The 17916-nt window shown below is 41.2% G+C and overlaps 1 long non-coding RNA gene across 1 annotated transcript; it reads left to right on the top strand.

The window, feature by feature from the left end:
• Positions 1-6812: 6812 nt before the first annotated feature.
• Positions 6813-9080, top strand: LOC121759691. Its single transcript, XR_006041702.1, has 3 exons — positions 6813-6909; positions 7082-7113; positions 8975-9080. It is a non-coding gene; the product is annotated as an uncharacterized LOC121759691 (long non-coding RNA).
• Positions 9081-17916: the final 8836 nt, after the last annotated feature.

Raw genomic sequence — 17916 nt, 5'->3', positions numbered from 1 at the left:
GTCCTTGACGACCTGCCAAACATCAACAAATTTGAATTGTTTGCCGGTGTCGTCGTAGTAGACGCGCAAAGCCGACCTCAGAATGTCGGCGCCCGTGGATCATCTTCGGTACTGAGCCGCTTTGTTCGTGTAGATGCCGCATAATCTTTTGACCTCTCTGTCGACTCGGTCAAAGTGAGCGCGAATCATCTTATATGTGCGGCGGCGGGACCCCTTCGGCTTAATCTGGTGGTAGGCCTCGGAGACCTTTCCCAGAAACACTTCCGGGTTTGTTGATTCCCGACGATGGGATCGTATGAAACACCGATCCAGGCGTTGTACACCGCCATCGTTTCATTGTTGTTGTACGGATGCCGACCTAGATCTTCCTCCTCCTCCTCCTCGCCCGCCTCCGCCTCCGCCCTAGAGCTTCCACCGCCTCGGCCTCCTCCCCCGCCTCGGCCTCCTCCCGGAGTGGGTTCAACGGAATAATCCTCCCGAATCTGGGATAATCCCTGCGAATACCGCGGGGCAGAGGGACGGGCGTATGCATCCACTTCAAAATTGGGTGGTTGGTACCCCCTGGCGTCGACGAACCGTAACCACCCAATGTGTTGTACATGCTCGCCCAGTCGCCCAACGCGTTGAGATCCCACCCGCCGGAGTCGCCACCGCCGGAGTTTCCGTCGCCGGACATTTTGTGATGAGATGTTAGATGAAAATTGGAGAGGAAATGGAGATGATTTGGGGAGAGAAGGTGTGTAGTTGTGTGTGAAATGGAGATGAATTAGGAGTATTTATAGAGTAAAAAAATAAAAATAATAAAAAACGGCAAATTAAACGGTAATATTACCGTTTACAATTTTTATTTTTATTTTTTTTTAAAATTTGAATTTTTTTAAAAAATGATTTATTGCGTCAGTGTGACGATGGCCACTCGCTGGCCGACGAGTGGGCATCACGCATGGCGCCTGGGCGCGCCACGTCGCCTCGGCGCGTGGCGAAACGGCTCGTCACTCGTCACGCCGTGACGGGATACGGGACGGGATCAGGACGGGCTGGGGACGAGACAGGGCGCCGCAACGCGTCGCCGTCGTCCCGTCCCTCCGTGACGGAATGCAGGACCGCGTAACGCGTTGCGGGTGCCCCAAGAGAATCAATATCTAAGGAAACTAACTAGTCATTTTTCACTTTTTGCAAAATACAAAAAGTGGATATTAGTGAAATTTGCTGATTTTGCACACTCCGTGAATCGATTTTAAGATGGCAAAATTGAAACTAAGGTGGCAATTAAAATAATGTTGTTTTGAATAAATATATATTACACATCCCTTAGTCTGTCTCACTCTGCACCATATATCCAGATGCATTGAGTATCTTGATTTGATGGGTTTCCCCCAAACTTAGAAAGGAACAAGGTGGAGTCCCCTTTAGACCATCCACAATAGGAATAGCCCAGCAATAGCCCAGCCATAGCCTAGCCACTGCCACATCATCAGCACTAAAAATTCTCCTTCCACATCATCAAAACAAGCAAATAGCCCAGTCATAGCCTATCCACATAATATCCACATCACTATTAACAAATATATACAAAATGAAATAATTAACAATCACACAATATACGGAATTAAATTTACGACACAAAAACAAGAAAATTCACTAATATTAATAAAATTTAAAAAGTACATTAATTAAAAAAAATTACATAATTAAAAAAAACTAACGGCGGTCAATCATCCGCGCCCATAACTCTTCAATTAAATCCTTTTGGAGTCGAATATGAGCCGTCGTTTGGCGCATGTCGGCATGTGCTTGTAGGAGGCAGGCTTCATCGTGAGGTACCTCACTCCGTACGTTGGGGGCGGCCACGCTGTGGCTTGGACCGGCTTCATTATCGTCGTTGACCCAATTGGTCAGTTCGCCACCTTCATCTTCGACAATTATGTTGTGCATGATAATACATGCGTACATTATATCAGCAATGCATTGGACATTCCACAAACGCGTTGGACCCTTAATTGCCGCCCATCGAGACTGGAGCACACCAAATGCGCGCTCCACGTCCTTGCACGCCGACTCCTGTCGTGCCGCAAAGTAGGCCTTCTTCTCATCTCCTGGGCATCGGATCGTCTTCACAAAGACGGGCCACCTAAGGTATATCCTATCCGCCAAGTAGTAGCCCATATCATGTTGGTTGCCGTTGGCGACAAAACTGATGGCCGGACCGACGCCCTGGCACTGCTCGTTGAAAAGTGGCGACGAGTTGAGGACGTTGAGGTCGTTGTTCGAACCAGCTATCCCAAAATACGCGTGCCAAATCCAAAGCCGGTAATCAGCTACGGCCTCCAGGATCATCGTGGGATTCTTTCCCTTAAAGCCGGACGTGTAGAACCCCTTCCAGGCTGCGGGACAGTTCTTCCACTCCCAATGCATACAATCTATGCTGCCTAACATACCCGGGAACCCATGCTGACTCCCGTGCATCCGCAACAGATCTTGGCAGTCTTCGGGGGTAGGCGTTCGGAGATACTGATCACCGAATACTTCTATCACTCCCAGACAGAAATTCTTCAGACATTGCAGGGCAGTCGTCTCACCGATGTGGAGATACTCGTCCCACATGTCTGCCGCGCCTCCGTAGGCCAACTGCCGGATTGCCGCAGTGCACTTTTGAATAGGTGTGTGGTCGGGTCTGCCAGCCGCATCGTGCCTGAAGCGGAAATACAGATATCGAGACTCCAATGCGTTGACAATACGCATAAACAGGTCCCTGCTCATCCTAAAACGACGCCTGAAAAGGTTGGCGTTGAACCGAGGCTCCTGTGCGAAGTAGTCTTCGTATAGGCGCTGATGTGCAGCTACGTGATCCCGATCAATCACACTGCGGCGGTGGACCACTGGGGGAGGTCGAGGTATCGCCGGCTGCAAGGCCATTTCCATCCATTGGTTTATCGCTTTGGTCATATGGGCGTCCAACGCTTCGGCCATTCGACGTTCGTACTCCTCAGCAACCCCTCCGCTACCACCACTAACACCACCAGTGTTACTCATTTCGCGTTGTTGCTCTTGTACAGAAATTAAGATAGAGAGAGTACTCGTTAAAACAAGTGGTGCGAATGAAAATGACGAGCAAAGCGTGTATATATAGTGTTTCGGAAAAAAAAAATTTTAATTTCGCGCTAGGCGGTGCGCTGGGCGATCCGGGCGCTGCAATAGCGCCGAGCGGATCGCCCAGCGCCACGCGACCGCCCAGCGCTGCGCGGTTTCTCTCTCCATTCGCCCGCTGGGCGACTGCAATAGACCGCCCAGCGCCGGCGGTCGGCTGGACGGCATTGTGGATGGTCTTATCCAATTCCATGGCATACTTAAATGATACTCAATTTGATGGGTTTCCCCCAAACTTAGAAAGGAACAAGGTGGAGTCCCCTTATCCAATTCCATGGCATACTTAAATGATGTAAATGCATACAAATACTGAGAGAAAGGGGTTTGCACGAACATCACAATTATGTGGAGACATGTTATTGAATAAGGCATTGTTCAGACTAAGTACCATTAGACCATCCACAATGCCGCCCAGCTGACCGCCCAGCCGAGCGCCGGCGCTGGGCGGTTCGCTGGGCGGTCTATTGCAGTCGCCCAGCGGGCGAATGGAGAGAGAAACCGCGCAGCGCTGGGCGGTCGCGTGGCGCTGGGCGATCCGCTCGGCGCTATTGCAGCGCCCGGATCGCCCAGCGCACCGCCTAGCGCGAAATTAAAATTTTTTTTTTCCGAAACATACGCGCTTTGCTCGTCATTTTCATTCGCACCACTTGTTTTAACGAGTACTCTCTCTATCTTAATTTCTGTACAAGAGCAACAACGCGAAATGAGTAACGATGGTGGTGGTAGTGGTGGTAGCGATGGGGATGCTGAGGAGTACGAACGTCGAATGGCCGAAGCGTTGGACGCCTATACGACCAACGCGATAAACCAATGGATGGAAATGGCCTTGCAGCCGACGATACCTCGACCTCCCCCAGTGGTCCACCGCCGCAGTGTGATTGATCGGGATCACGTAGCTGCACATCAGCGCCTATACGAAGACTACTTCGCACAGGAGCCTCGGTTCAACGCCAACCTTTTCAGGCGTCGTTTTAGGATGAGCAGAGACCTGTTTATGCGTATTGTCAACGCATTGGAGTCTCGATATCTGTATTTCCGCTTCAGGCACGATGCGGCTGGCAGACCCGGCCACACACCTATTCAAAAGTGCACTGCGGCAATCCGGCAGTTGGCCTACGGAGGCGCGGCAGACATGTGGGACGAGTATCTCCACATCGGTGAGACGACTGCCCTGCAATGTCTGAAGAATTTCTGTCTGGGAGTGATAGAAGTATTCGGTGATCAGTATCTCCGAACGCCTACCCCCGAAGGCTGCCAAGATCTGTTGCGGATGCACGGGAGTCAGCATGGGTTCCCGGGTATGTTAGGCAGCATAGATTGTATGCATTGGGAGTGGAAGAACTGTCCCGCAGCCTGGAAGGGGTTCTACACGTCCGGCTACAAGGGAAAGAATCCCACGATGATCCTGGAGGCCGTAGCCGATTACCGGCTTTGGATTTGGCACGCGTATTTTGGGATAGCTGGTTCGAACAACGACCTCAACGTCCTCAACTCGTCGCCACTTTTCAACGAGCAGTGCCAGGGCGTCGGTCCGGCCATTAGTTTTGTCGCCAACGGCAACCAACATGATATGGACTACTACTTGGCGGATGGGATATACCCTAGGTGGCCCGTCTTTGTGAAGACGATCCGATGCCCAGGAGATGAGAAGAAGGCCTACTTTGCGGCACGGCAGGAGTCGGCGCGCAAGGACGTGGAGCGCGCATTTGGTGTGCTCCAGTCTCGATGGGCGGCAATTAAGGGTCCAACGCGTTTGTGGAATGTCCAATGCATTGCTGATATAATGTACGCCTGTATTATCATGCACAACATGATTGTCGAAGATGAAGGTGGCGAACTGACCAATTGGGTCAACGACGATAATGAAGCCGGTCCAAGCCACGGCGTGGCCGCCCCCAACGTACGGAGTGGGGCACCTCACGATGAAGCCGGCCTCCTACAAGCACATGCCGACATGCGCCAAACGACGGCTCATATTCGACTCCAAAAGGATTTAATTGAATAGTTATGGGCACGGAGGATTGACCGCCGTTAGTTTTTTTTAATTATGTATTTTTTTTAATTAATGTACTTTTTAAATTTTATTAATATTAGTGAATTTTCTTGTTTTTGTGTCGTAAATTTAATTCCGTATATTGTGTGATTGTTAATTATTTCATTTTGTATATATTTGTTAATACTGATGTGGATATTATGTGGCTAGGCTATGGCTGGGCTATTGCTGGGCTATTTGCTTGTTTTGATGATGTGGCAGGAGGATTTTTAGTGCTGATGATGTGACAGTGGCTAGGCTATTGCTGGGCTATTCCTATTGTGGATGGTCTTATAGTAGGTGGCATAAGGGCCTTTGCTTGCCATTTATTGGGATTGGTATTATTATTGCCAACCAATATCATTATGTCTCTTGAATCAATAATGATTCTCCATTTACTTCATGGCAACTTGAATCTCGACTTATTAGATTAAAAAGAAAAATCTACCAATGAAGTTGCACACTTGTACTTGATCATATTTATGGGTACGGGTAGAACCGAAATACTAGTATATAATACTAGAATTTATAATACTGAAAATATATATCAAATACTGATTTTTATGTATAATATGGTACTTTATCGAAGATTTCAGTAAGAATACCAAATTTTTGTTATATACAATTATTTATGGTATATCGTGTATATGCCAACATTAATATATACCATAAAACGGAATATATTGTTACTTTTAGTATATCGTGTAGTATCTATTCTGATTCATCCATCTCGCAAATATACTTATTTGGTTAATGAGGAAAGAGAGTGAAAAATGAAATTGAGAGAAGGAGAGGTTTTTGCAATTATGATTTGATTAGACATAATACATGATAATATGTTGAAACCATCAAATTAATATTCTCAACTTTAACTTGGAACAAGTCTTAAAAATGTAAATGAAGTTGGATTAAAAAAGCTGGTGGAATATGATGCTATTTATAAAAAATAAAAAAATTCAAAAACTTTATAATACACATTCTATTCTAAAATTAAAAAATTTGAGATATTTAATACGTAGGAAAACTTGAATTAAATTTAAGGCAAATTGCCTAAAAAGTCACAAACATTGGGAAAAGTTTGTTTTTCCCACAAACTATAAAAGTTGCGCCTAAAGTCACGAACTTTATCGGATCGTGCAAATTTTCCAAACTACCCGACCTGACGACATATTTCCGTTAAAAACTTATCCCACGTGGCATGCCGGAGGCGTGACTTGGCAAAATTTCTGACTGGGCACAAAACGACGTCTTTTTATGCTCTTTTTTATTGAATTTTCTTTACACGTCGTCAATTTCATCCATAAACCGTTTGTCGACGATTTCACTTTTATCAATTACGTTTTCCGTCGATTGAATTGGAGTTGCGCTTTTGAAATCAGCCAAAAAGAGGTTATATTACCTGAGTTTAGAAATTTTGCCAATTTACGCCTCCGGCATGCCACGTGGGATAAGTTTTTAACGGAAATACGCCGTCAGGTGGGTAGTTTGGGAAATTTGCACGATCCGATAAAGTTCATGACTTTATGCGCAACTTTATAGTTTGTGGGAAAAACTAAACTTTCCCCAAATTTGTGACTTTTTAGCAATTTAGCCTCCAATTTAAAATACATTAGTATAATTGAGGTGGGTAAGGTTTTGCAAATTCCCCATTTTACAGTACATTGAAAATGCTCTAATTCTTCCTCTCATCCGCTCTCCGACTGCCTCCTATCGCGTATCGCCGCCGCCGAGTATGCTCTTCTCTCCCTCTGCTCTTAACTAAGTTGTTTATCGACATCGGAGTTTAATATTTTGGCTCCTAAGAGTTTATTAGCTGCATAGTTTAACATCTACCATATTCCAATTTTCCTTCAACTTCTCAAATTTTATTTCTTTACCAAAGAATCTCTGTATTATTTTCAGGAATTTCCTCCAACTCATACACAGGATTCTAGGTAAATTCACAATCCCCTTGTTTGGTGTGTGCGTTTGATGTGAAGGCCACTTAAAATGTGCTGATACGGAGACATTTGTTGCGATGGCTCGTAGATTTAGTGCGAAACTTATATGCAGATTAACTGTTTGATAAAAGCTTTCTGTTAACAATAGATGGGTTTTCATTAAAACGGAATGGTTTGGAAGCTGGACGCAACTTGTTGATTTACTTCTCGAGTTAGGTTAAGCAATGTTCAATAATTTATTGAATTATCTCATTTGAGGCAGTAGGGAAGTAAGGGAGCTTGAATATCAATAGCCTAGTTGTTGGTCTGTAAGTTCAGTTATATCTTCTTGATTTAGATCAATTACTGGGAAGCAGCTCTCCGGTTAAGCCTCTACTGCCACTACTGTTAGGAAATCATAGCAAGAACATGCTTTTGCTTGCTGCTCTTCCTGTTCCTTTTGCGAACCTAATTGGTTAAATTGATTTTTTGTACTTTGCGAAGCTTTGGTATTTTTGACTGACAAACTTGCTTGATAAAATATGCTAGAAGCACTTTAACCTTCCCAATGCTTATTAGACTGCAGAGTCTTTCCTTAGGTAAATATTTAGCTCTCAGTTGTAAGTTGTAACAGAAAAGAGAATGTTGTAATGATCACCTTAACTTCTCAAGTTGGTGCAATATCACAATTTTATAAAAATAGAATACAAACTGAAATGATTTCAAATTGATAAAGGATATGGTTTTAAACAAGAAATCCGTCTAGCATTAAATTACCAATTAGGGATAACTTCAAACAATGTAAAGAATAGTTATCTAATACTCCAATTCATTGCAACAGTCTTTGAGCACTCGAGGCATTGTCTGCAACCAAGATCATATCTTCACAATATGAAAATTTTAACCGGGCAACCAAAAGTGGTACTCCCTCTGATCCCTCATAGTTGAGGCGAAACTTTTCGGCATGGAGTTTAAGAAAAGGATGTTGAGTGTGTTAAATAAATAGATAAAAAAGTAAGTGAAAGAAAAAGGTAAAGAGAATAAAGTAGAAAGTGAATAGAGTAGAGAGAATAAAGTAAGATAGAGTAAAGTAAGATAGAGAAAAAAGTTAGTACTATATATGGAAATGACTCAACTATAAGGAAACTTCCCGAAATGGAAAAATGACTCAACTATGAGGGAACGGAGGCAGTATTAAAAAGAAATCCTGAAAATTACTGTTATATCTTCATGAGTACTCTGCTTATATGTTTATAAATCATCGCACCATGTCATTGAAGATATCTTCTCTACATTAACAATGAGCACTCGCACGTCACTAGACTGACCAAAAAGTTCTGAGTTTGTAAATCCTTAATGGGCCTAAGAATACAAACTTTTTCTGATGTCTTGAATTTTAAGCAGTTTTTGTCAAACTCGACCAACCGTTTGGGCTACCATAATAAACCTAGGCTTGCACATAACTGATACCAAGTTTCCTGGCGTACAAGGCTAGTAGACTGTCATTTCACATTATGAAAAACTAGCAGTATACAATTTAAGTTAATCTAGGTTTGATTTCACTTACATGGCCTATGCAAACTTTGTGTAGGCCATGTCAGTTTAAATAGTTTAGAACAACAAATGATGGAGCATTTAGATAGTATATGTATTAGGCTATACAAGTGTATCCCTCTAATCTGAATTGCTGCAGTTAAATTTTTACATGCTGGTCACTCTGTGTGTGTGTCAACTGTATAAGTGTATATATACTGACACATCTTTTCTATTTTCGGTGTGTGCCCAAAAACAAAGCCTTGTTTAAATGAAATAGTATATTAAATTTCATATGCACCAGCAGCCTCATGAAAAGGCCATTTCTCATGCTTCATTTCAGCTCTCTCCCCAATAGGCATCATCAGCAGTCAACTTGCGTAAAAAAAAAAAATTCTTTTGTACACTGTTGTTCATACTTATTCTCGACTTGGTAGGCGATTGATAATATACATGGAGGCCAAGTTCTTCCGCTTTCTTAAGATTGTCGGAGTCGGTTTCAAAGCTAGAGCAGAGGCTGAAGGGCGTCTCCTTTACCTAAAACTTGGTTATAGCCATGAAGTGGAATTGGCTGTGCCCCCTGCAGTTCGTGTATTCTGCTTCAAAAACAACGTAGTATGCTGCACTGGGATTGACAAGGATAGGGTGCATCAATTTGCTGCTGCTGTTCGGAGTTGTAAGCCTCCTGAGGTTTACAAAGGCAAAGGTATTATGTACATTGATGAGGTTATAAAGAAAAAGGAGGGGAAGAGATCAAAATAAAAGCCTCTATGCTCTGCATATGCTACTCTAGATTTTTAATAAGTTTGATATACAGAATTCAAATTTGTTTCGTGGCTGACTGTTCTTTTTTTCATTGAGGATAAACTTTTTAGAGTCTCCATGCTTATGATTCATAACTAGACTGTATTAAATCAAGCCTTTTAACGGGCTGTATGCCTGAAGATATTTGACATCTTTCTTGAATCAACTTTGAGCCTGAAAGTTACTTCAATAGTTGACTACTCCACAAGTTACAGTATTTCTTTTGGTTTGATGGAGTATTTTTATATATATATATTAAAATAAATGAATATACTGAATGCATTTCGCTCTAATAATAGGAATTTTATGATTGTGTAGGAAGTTATGTGAAACAAGATCTTTAATTTTGTATTATTACCTCAGTCCGGCAATAGTAGACTCATTTTATCATAGGTCTTGCATTTATTTACTCATTTCTATTCATATTTTATTGCATGTATTTTTTTAATTCATATTTTTTAGAAATTTATACCAAAAAGAAATGATACTGTTAATCATGGCGAATGAATTCCAGATGAAAAAAAATAAAAGCTATCAAATCAAAATTGATAAGGTCCCTTCCAATGGTAGTGTCTCCTACAAATTAAGCAACACATCATCAACCATCAACATCAACTTTTAATTAACAACGCTATGGCCCAAAACATTAAGTCTAATTAAAAGAAAATAGAATCGGGGCAGCTCTGCTTCAGCTGAATTGAGGATTGGCGCTGTTGGGTTGGGGATGTAATAGATTCCCGGACTCCGTTGGGTCAGCAGTCGGTAGAGGGCGTTTCCTGGGATTCTTCAGGGCTGCGGTGAAGTCCACCGACCCCTTCAGCCAATGTTATTAAAAAGCGGCCATGGCACCACCGTGGCGCCATTGCGTGGCGGGTTTCGGAAAAAATGCCATCGCCACGAGCTGCCACAAAACTTTTTTATGGCGACCGCCATTTGCCGCCATGAATGAGGCGCCATGGCGGTGCCATGGCAGTTATGGCGTCACTTTTGGTTGGGCTGCCCCAAACCTCAGCCCAATTACCAAATAACACGGCCCAAATGATTTTTAACCCTTAACCCGGCCAAAACCCGGCCCAAATAATGAAATAAAATGCCAATTAAGTCAAAATCTAGGGTTTTTTCATAGTATCTCTTTCCCTCTCAAACAAACCCTACCTGCTGCGCCCCCAGTCCCACTGCCCTAGTCACGTCGCCGCTGCCCGCCGCCGCCGGTCCGTCTAGTGCAGCCCACTGCCCAGATTTTGAAGGTAACCGAAATTGTACCAGATTTTCTAATTTGCATGCCCTTTTAATTATCAATTTTCTAATTTGCATGCCATTTTAATTAGGAATTAGGGTCAGATTTTTAATTAGATCAGATTTTTATAATTAGAGTTGGATGGTGTTGATGGTGAAGGCAGTGATAGAGTTTTTTTTTATGGAGATTCACTTGATTGGGATACTGTGTACGAGTCGTCGGGGATTGGAGAGCCTATCACATATACTAGGTCTAAGAAAAGAAAAGAAGCTTCTACATCATCAAGTTCTAGGAAAGCCTCAAGAACCACAAACACATCTAGAAAAGGAAAAGGCCAATTAGGGAAAGGCAGATTGGCGACAGTGGTTGAAGAAAGAGAGCTTGTGGATGAAGAATTGGAAGATGAAGAAGTTGGGGATGAAGAAGAAGGATCTACTTCGTTGGAGGACGATGATATCGATGAGGATGAGGATAACTATCTTGTGGAGGATGACTATGTTGGAGATGGTGATGATTGAGGATGGTTTTAATTTAGATTTGATATGTATTATGAATTTGTGATGATGACTTTATATTTTGATTGTTGAACTAAGACTTATTATGGTAGGCATATTATATAATTGCTTATGACTTTATGCTTTATTTATTGTTTTAATAGTTGATAACTTGATATATTACAATTTTTTATTATTTTCTAATTTTTTGAATTTATATATACATATATTACTAATATTTTATTAATTTATTTATCGACCGCCATATCCCGCCATACTGATACGCCATATCCCTGTGGTGGTTTTTGGGCTCACCGCCATAAGCCGCCATACGCCATCCATAACATTGCCTTCAGCCCAACCTAGCCCCGTCACTGGACACTGGTGCAACCAATCATGTTTATTACAAGATCTCTCACTAGATACGGGTGCAACTAAACATGTTTCTTATATCTTGTTGGTTTCTGGATTACAAAAGATAAAACTAGGCGTAATACAACCCAAAAGAAGGAATACAAAATGAAGAACTGAAACGACAAAGACAAATTCAAAACAGTAACCGTAAAATAGGAAAAAGTCGAGTCGAGGAGGCATCTTTCCGCAAGACGAGATACGCCCCGATAGTTCTCTTCGGATTGGCGTTTCGTCTCCAAAGATAAATCGGCTATTTCTCTGGTGAAGAAGCACCGCTATAGCAGAGCTCCGGCGAACTGGATGGAGGAAAGGGCAGAGATTCGACAGAAAGACAATGCAGAGAGAGAGAGAGAGAGAGCTTATGCTGTGATGCTTGTGAATGAGTTAGTGTAGAATGCATGGAATAGCTAGCCTATTTATAGGCACAGTCCACTGCAGGGGCTAAACAGCCATGATGGCTGTCATCATTGCGAGGCTGTAACCGCCGACCGTTACAAGGCGTTACGAGAGCTGAGAGGTGTCTAGGTTCGTTCACGACGTGGTCTTCATCACGTGTCAGCCACGCAGGCTTTTACCGCGTCATACTGACGAGGTGTCATCCCCCTTGGCTCGCTGACGTGGAAACGGTGGTGGTCTAAAAAGCCTTAGGTCGAACCCAAGCACCGAGCAACACGAACAGGCCCAAAGAACACCCAAAGACCAATTGCCAAGATCCAAGTCCAAGGGCACGGGCACGAGGCACGCGGCGTGCGCGTGTGGGCTCTATAGCCCATCTTAGTCTACTATAATAATTATTACATGTAATAATCCTTCTTATTAAATACTAGTTTAATAAGGTTGTTACTTTCAATGTGGGATAATTAACTCTTTTAATTAATCCCATAACTTCTCTCATAGCTCTTTAATTAGATTGCAATTTTACACAACTTTAATCCATTTTTTCTCACTCACCGGGAATCGGATTTGAGAAAATGAATATACCACAGTCATCTACTCTGAACGTAGATCGACGCTATATCATTTAATTTCACAAAATTAAATATCTCATTGAAATTATTCTTGGTCAAAGTCCTTGACCGAACATAAGATTCCAACAATCCCCCACATGAGTGGAAATAGCCAAATGCACATGTATGCAGACACAAGTTCAACCCTCGAGAGGTATATAAGCATAAGGATAGGTAGTTGTTTGCTTTGAACCATTCATAGTCAACACCATCAGATACGCAGGCGGCCTAGTAGTGCGATGCTTTGAACTATCCATCCACGGCGTGCACCGAGACAATGATGTTAACACTTAAATACCTCAACATCATCCGTTCTCACGTTTTGTGCCTTTTGCGGCCTTAGATACAACTTTAGATTCATAAGTGTGTAATTTGAAGCGGCCACACTTCACACTTACATAGGTGATTCCTAGTCGAGTATGTTGCCCTACTCGGTCTCCTTGAGAACTCAATCTCCTCGAAATCCTTAGGAATTATTAAAAGTCATAGACTTAGCCTCAGCACAAGGTAAGTTTTTCAACACTCTATTGCTCTATAGGGAATAAATATAAATGAGTGTTTCACACGAACTCTCATAGCTTAGTTTTCCCATTAAACCAAGTTCTTGGGATCTCCAGTAATCATGGTTGGGTTACCACTATGACAATTCTTTAGTTTGTGGATTTCAAACTCATTCTCTCTAACAACTTGTTCATTTAATCACGGTTTAACCCTTTGGTTAGCGGATCCGCTAGATTATCTATTGACTTCACATAGTCAATTGTAATCACCCATGTTGTGATCATGTCACGGCCGCCCTTACTAAGGATAGCAAGGACGGGGAAATCGCGACCAAGGGGAAGGACTAAGAAGCGGGGAAGAAATGTGGGACACAATAAAAGTTGACACTTAATGCAAAAATCTAATTAACTCCCAAAAGAACATTTGTTTTAGTCTACAAAAACATTTTAGTTTAACGAAATAAGCAGCGAATTAAAGTCTCAAAGTATTTGACATAATAAAAACCGTACGAAGTAAAGTAAACTCTTGTGACATCAGTTTCAAAAGTAGCAGCCGAAATAAGTTATCAAAAGAGAGTCATAGGATGACGCCCATGTATGAAGACACGACGCATCCGGGAATTCCTAAAGCTCACTCAACATCCGCTGCAACATCCCGCTCAACCTGCACATAAAGAAAACATATGCAGGGCTGAGTACTTGTTGTACTCAATGGGCTCATGCCGAAAACATTTTATAACAGTTATGTCATCCATGCCAGTGAACTCGAGTTTTACATGTAGTTAAGAAATATCATCGAGAACACTAAAACATTTCATAGTCTGGCCAGACAATCAATCTCCCCACTTTCTCAACAATCCAACAATCACATCATCATTCCCCACAGTGCGACGAAAGTGTGGCCACACTATTCGCCCACGAGACCGGCCGACTAGCAAGGACGGCTCCCGATCCCACCAGTGTACACAGCCTGATAGGGTTTGCGGTCCTACTCAGACCCGAATTCATTTCACACATAGCCATATAGCCTAACCGAGTAAACTCAGACGAACTAGGCATCAGACACACAATCTCAATCAAAACAATCCATGGCATGACATAACACTTTAAACCACCCTTATAGCTCCATAATCATACTTTGGAAGAATAAAAGAGTTTAGTTAAAGAATGCCCACCTCGCTTGCTTAGACAACGCAATACACAACTCAAAAGCAACCCTCGTTCCTTGTGCTCACGTACGCACAACAACCCTTGTCAACACCACAACACAATCAGCCTTCCATCCATACAATTTATCATGCATGTTCTATCGTTCCTTTCATCGTTTTCTTAAATTACCCATCCCAAACGTTCACCAACATAAGGAAACACACCATAGTATACCTCAACGTGTAACACATAACCACGCCATAAGATACGTTCCTTAATCACACATGCATCATGTAATTCATTCAAACTTGACAACAAGTATTATTTTAACATGACAGAAATCTGGCAGAACTGCGCAGTCGTTTTGTAAAAATCATTAAAAATCCATCCGACCTCCGTTGGGGATGAAATTTACCCAAACACAGTATACACATCAAAGATCATCCAGTTAAAATTTCACATCAAAATCACATCTTTAGGTCGGTCAAATAAAAAACGAGACTCACTGGACGAGAATACAAATTCTGACAGAACTACGCAGTTAACTTCAAAAATTCATTAAACATTCATCTTTCGTCAAAAAAGGCTGAAATTTATACACAACACAGAAGACATCTCAAATTTTATTCAGTTAAAAATTTGTGCCAAAATAAGATCGTTAGGTCGGTCAAACACACGTCGGAATCTACCGTCCGAACACCACAGTTTTCATGCTTCACAATTTCGAATTAGGGTTTATCTATCATTCACATCCCCAATGGATTAGACATAGGTATTAATTTGGCACTTATTTGAATAGAAGGAATTCCACAAAATAGGAAACAAATATATTTTCCTCCACAATAAGGGAGGGCCAAAAATTGGCTTTAATCTCCACAAGGAAATAATTCAAATCTTAATTTAATTAGGGTGAGGAAACAAAATGTGGCATGATTTAATTGGATTTGAAATAAAAGATGAGAATCAACAAGGCACCAATTAAATCAAAGAAAAGAATTCATCCTCCTAATTAGAATATAGGATTTTTGAAAACTCACAAGATTAGGCTATGATTCGAATTTCAGGTAGCACAAATTAGGGATAATTCGATTTGGATTTAAATTGGATAAATATCCCAAAATAATTAATTAAATCCAAGAAGAAAATATTTATTCCAATAATTGAAGGGGCCGAAAATTCCCAATGAATTTGGCTAGAACAAAATGCATGATCTCATTTAATTATTTCCCCACATTGGAAAATATAAAGTATATAACATTTCATTCCACATCACTCAAGACAATTTATTTCACATAATCAACTCTATCACATAGGAACAAATAAATTCCATAAAGAAAAAATTTCCACTCGACATCCATATTAAAACAAAAAGTCGCAGGAATTTTTGGGATGCTACAGATCAAATGTCTCACGGTATTATGTCGTCGACACTCATTTGAATAAATCGGGCAGTGGGATTTCCCTCTTCCCACCGAGAGGATGATCAGCCACACTGGGACTGAGTGATTAGCGACCGGCATTAGCACACCAGCAACCTTCACAGTGAATTGTCGGGTAGTGAGCGATGCTCCGATAACTTGAATGGCTTTTATTTTAGCTCCTGCTGGTGTGCTTCCTGCTCGCAAGGAAAGAAGAGCGCTAATGGCTGGTGCAATCGTTCAACTCAAAGAGCGGTTAAGGAAGAATCCTATACATCTCATGCCATGGTTGTTGTGAAAGATATATGTCTAGACTTACCGTTATAAAAGCCATTGTTTGCCCTTCTGATAGCAGTTTGGCTATCACAGTGAATCAACACTGGAGGCACTGGCTTAGACTAACCTGGAATATCTTCAAGGAAGTTCTTAAGCCACTCGGCTTCTTCCCCAGCTTTATCTAAAGCTATGAATTCTGATTCCATGGTTGAATGGGCTATACATGTCTGTTTCGTGGATTTCCACGAGACAACACCACCCCCAATAGTAAAGACGTATCCACCTGTTGAAAGTGAGTCTTTATTGTCGGATATCCAATTAGCATCACAGTACCCTTCAAGTACCGGGGGTATCTCGAAAAGTGTAGCTCATGGTTTTGAGTATGTTTTAAGTATCTCAAAACCCTTACTAGAGCTCTTCAATGGTCTTTGCTTGGATTACTCGTATAACGACTCAACTTGTTCACGGCACAAGCAATGTTAGGTCGAGTGCAATTAGTTAAATACATAATGCACCCAATGACCTGTGCATATTTTTCTTGTGCAACGAGTTCGCCTTTGTTTTTGCTCAAGTGAACGTCGAGTTCAATTGGAGTCTTAACCGACGCGCCATCATAGGCCTTGAATTTCTTCAATATTTTCTCAACATAATGAGATTGGGTTAAGATGATTCCATCAGATGTTCTTAGAAATTTCATTCCAATAATTACATCGGCTACACCTATGTCTTTCATATCAAAGTTTCTCTTTAACATGGTTTTTGTCTCGTTAATCACTTGAGTGTTACTACCCATGATTAACATGTCATCAACGTAAAGATACATTATAACGTGTCCGTTATCAGTGTTCTTAATATAAACACATTTGTCGCATTCGTTGATTTTAAACCCATTTGATAACATCACATTAGGCGTGCACAAACCGAACCGGCCCGGCGGTTAACCGCCGGTTCATGCCCGCCGGTTCATGAACTGGAACAGGGACCGGAACCGGCGGTTTGAACCGTCTGGCGGGTTGCCGGTTCAAACGGGCCGGTTCAGGGTGGAAGGATGCATTCTTGGTTGTTTCTCTTTTATAGAGACATCCTTGAATGTTATGTGTTCCACTTTCGATGTGAGACAAACTCATTCTTGGTTGTTTCTATTTTATAGAGACATCCTTGAATGTTTTATGTTCCACTTTCGATGTGGGACAAACTCATTCTTGGTTGTTTCTATTTTATAGAGACATCCTTGAATGTTTTATGTTCCACTTTCGATATGAGACAAACTCATTATTGGTTATTTCTCTTTTATAGAGATATCCTTGAATGTTTTATGTTCCACTTTCAATGTGGGACAAAATCATTCTTGGTTGTTTCTCTTTTATAGAGACATCCTTGAATGTTTAATGTTCCACTTTCGATGTGGGACAAAATCATTCTTGATTGTTTCTCATTTATAGAGACATCCTTGAATGTTTTATGTTCCACTTTCGATGTGGGACAAAATCATTCTTGGTTGTTTCTCTTTTATAGAGACATCCTTGAATGTTTAATGTTCCACTTTCGATGTGGGTCAAAATATGTTGAAGTACTTTCTTTTATAACTACATGTTTAGAGCATTCATTCATCTTTTTCCAATGTGGGATACAAAACTTTATTTTGTCTTCTACTTTTCTTTATGTTTTGTATGATATTTATAAACAAAATTATTATTCAAATATATTCTTGATTGATAAAAATAAAGAATTATTGAGAAATATGATTTGTATATAGAAAATATTTATTTGTATAATAATTATTGTTAGGTTTATACAATTTGTATAAGAATTATTCTTTCAATGTGTATAATATTATTTATTAGTTAACATATACATAAATCTATAAACATAAGCAAATCATTAATGATAAATAAAATATTAAGTAGTGTTTATTAATTTTTGTAAATAAAATATATTCATTATAAGTTGAAATACACTCTCTATAATTCAATACATTATAATTCA

Source organism: Salvia splendens, chromosome 12, assembly GCF_004379255.2.
Source record: "Salvia splendens isolate huo1 chromosome 12, SspV2, whole genome shotgun sequence".
NCBI lineage: Eukaryota > Viridiplantae > Streptophyta > Magnoliopsida > Lamiales > Lamiaceae > Salvia > Salvia splendens.
This window is presented reverse-complemented; position numbering and strand designations above follow the sequence as displayed.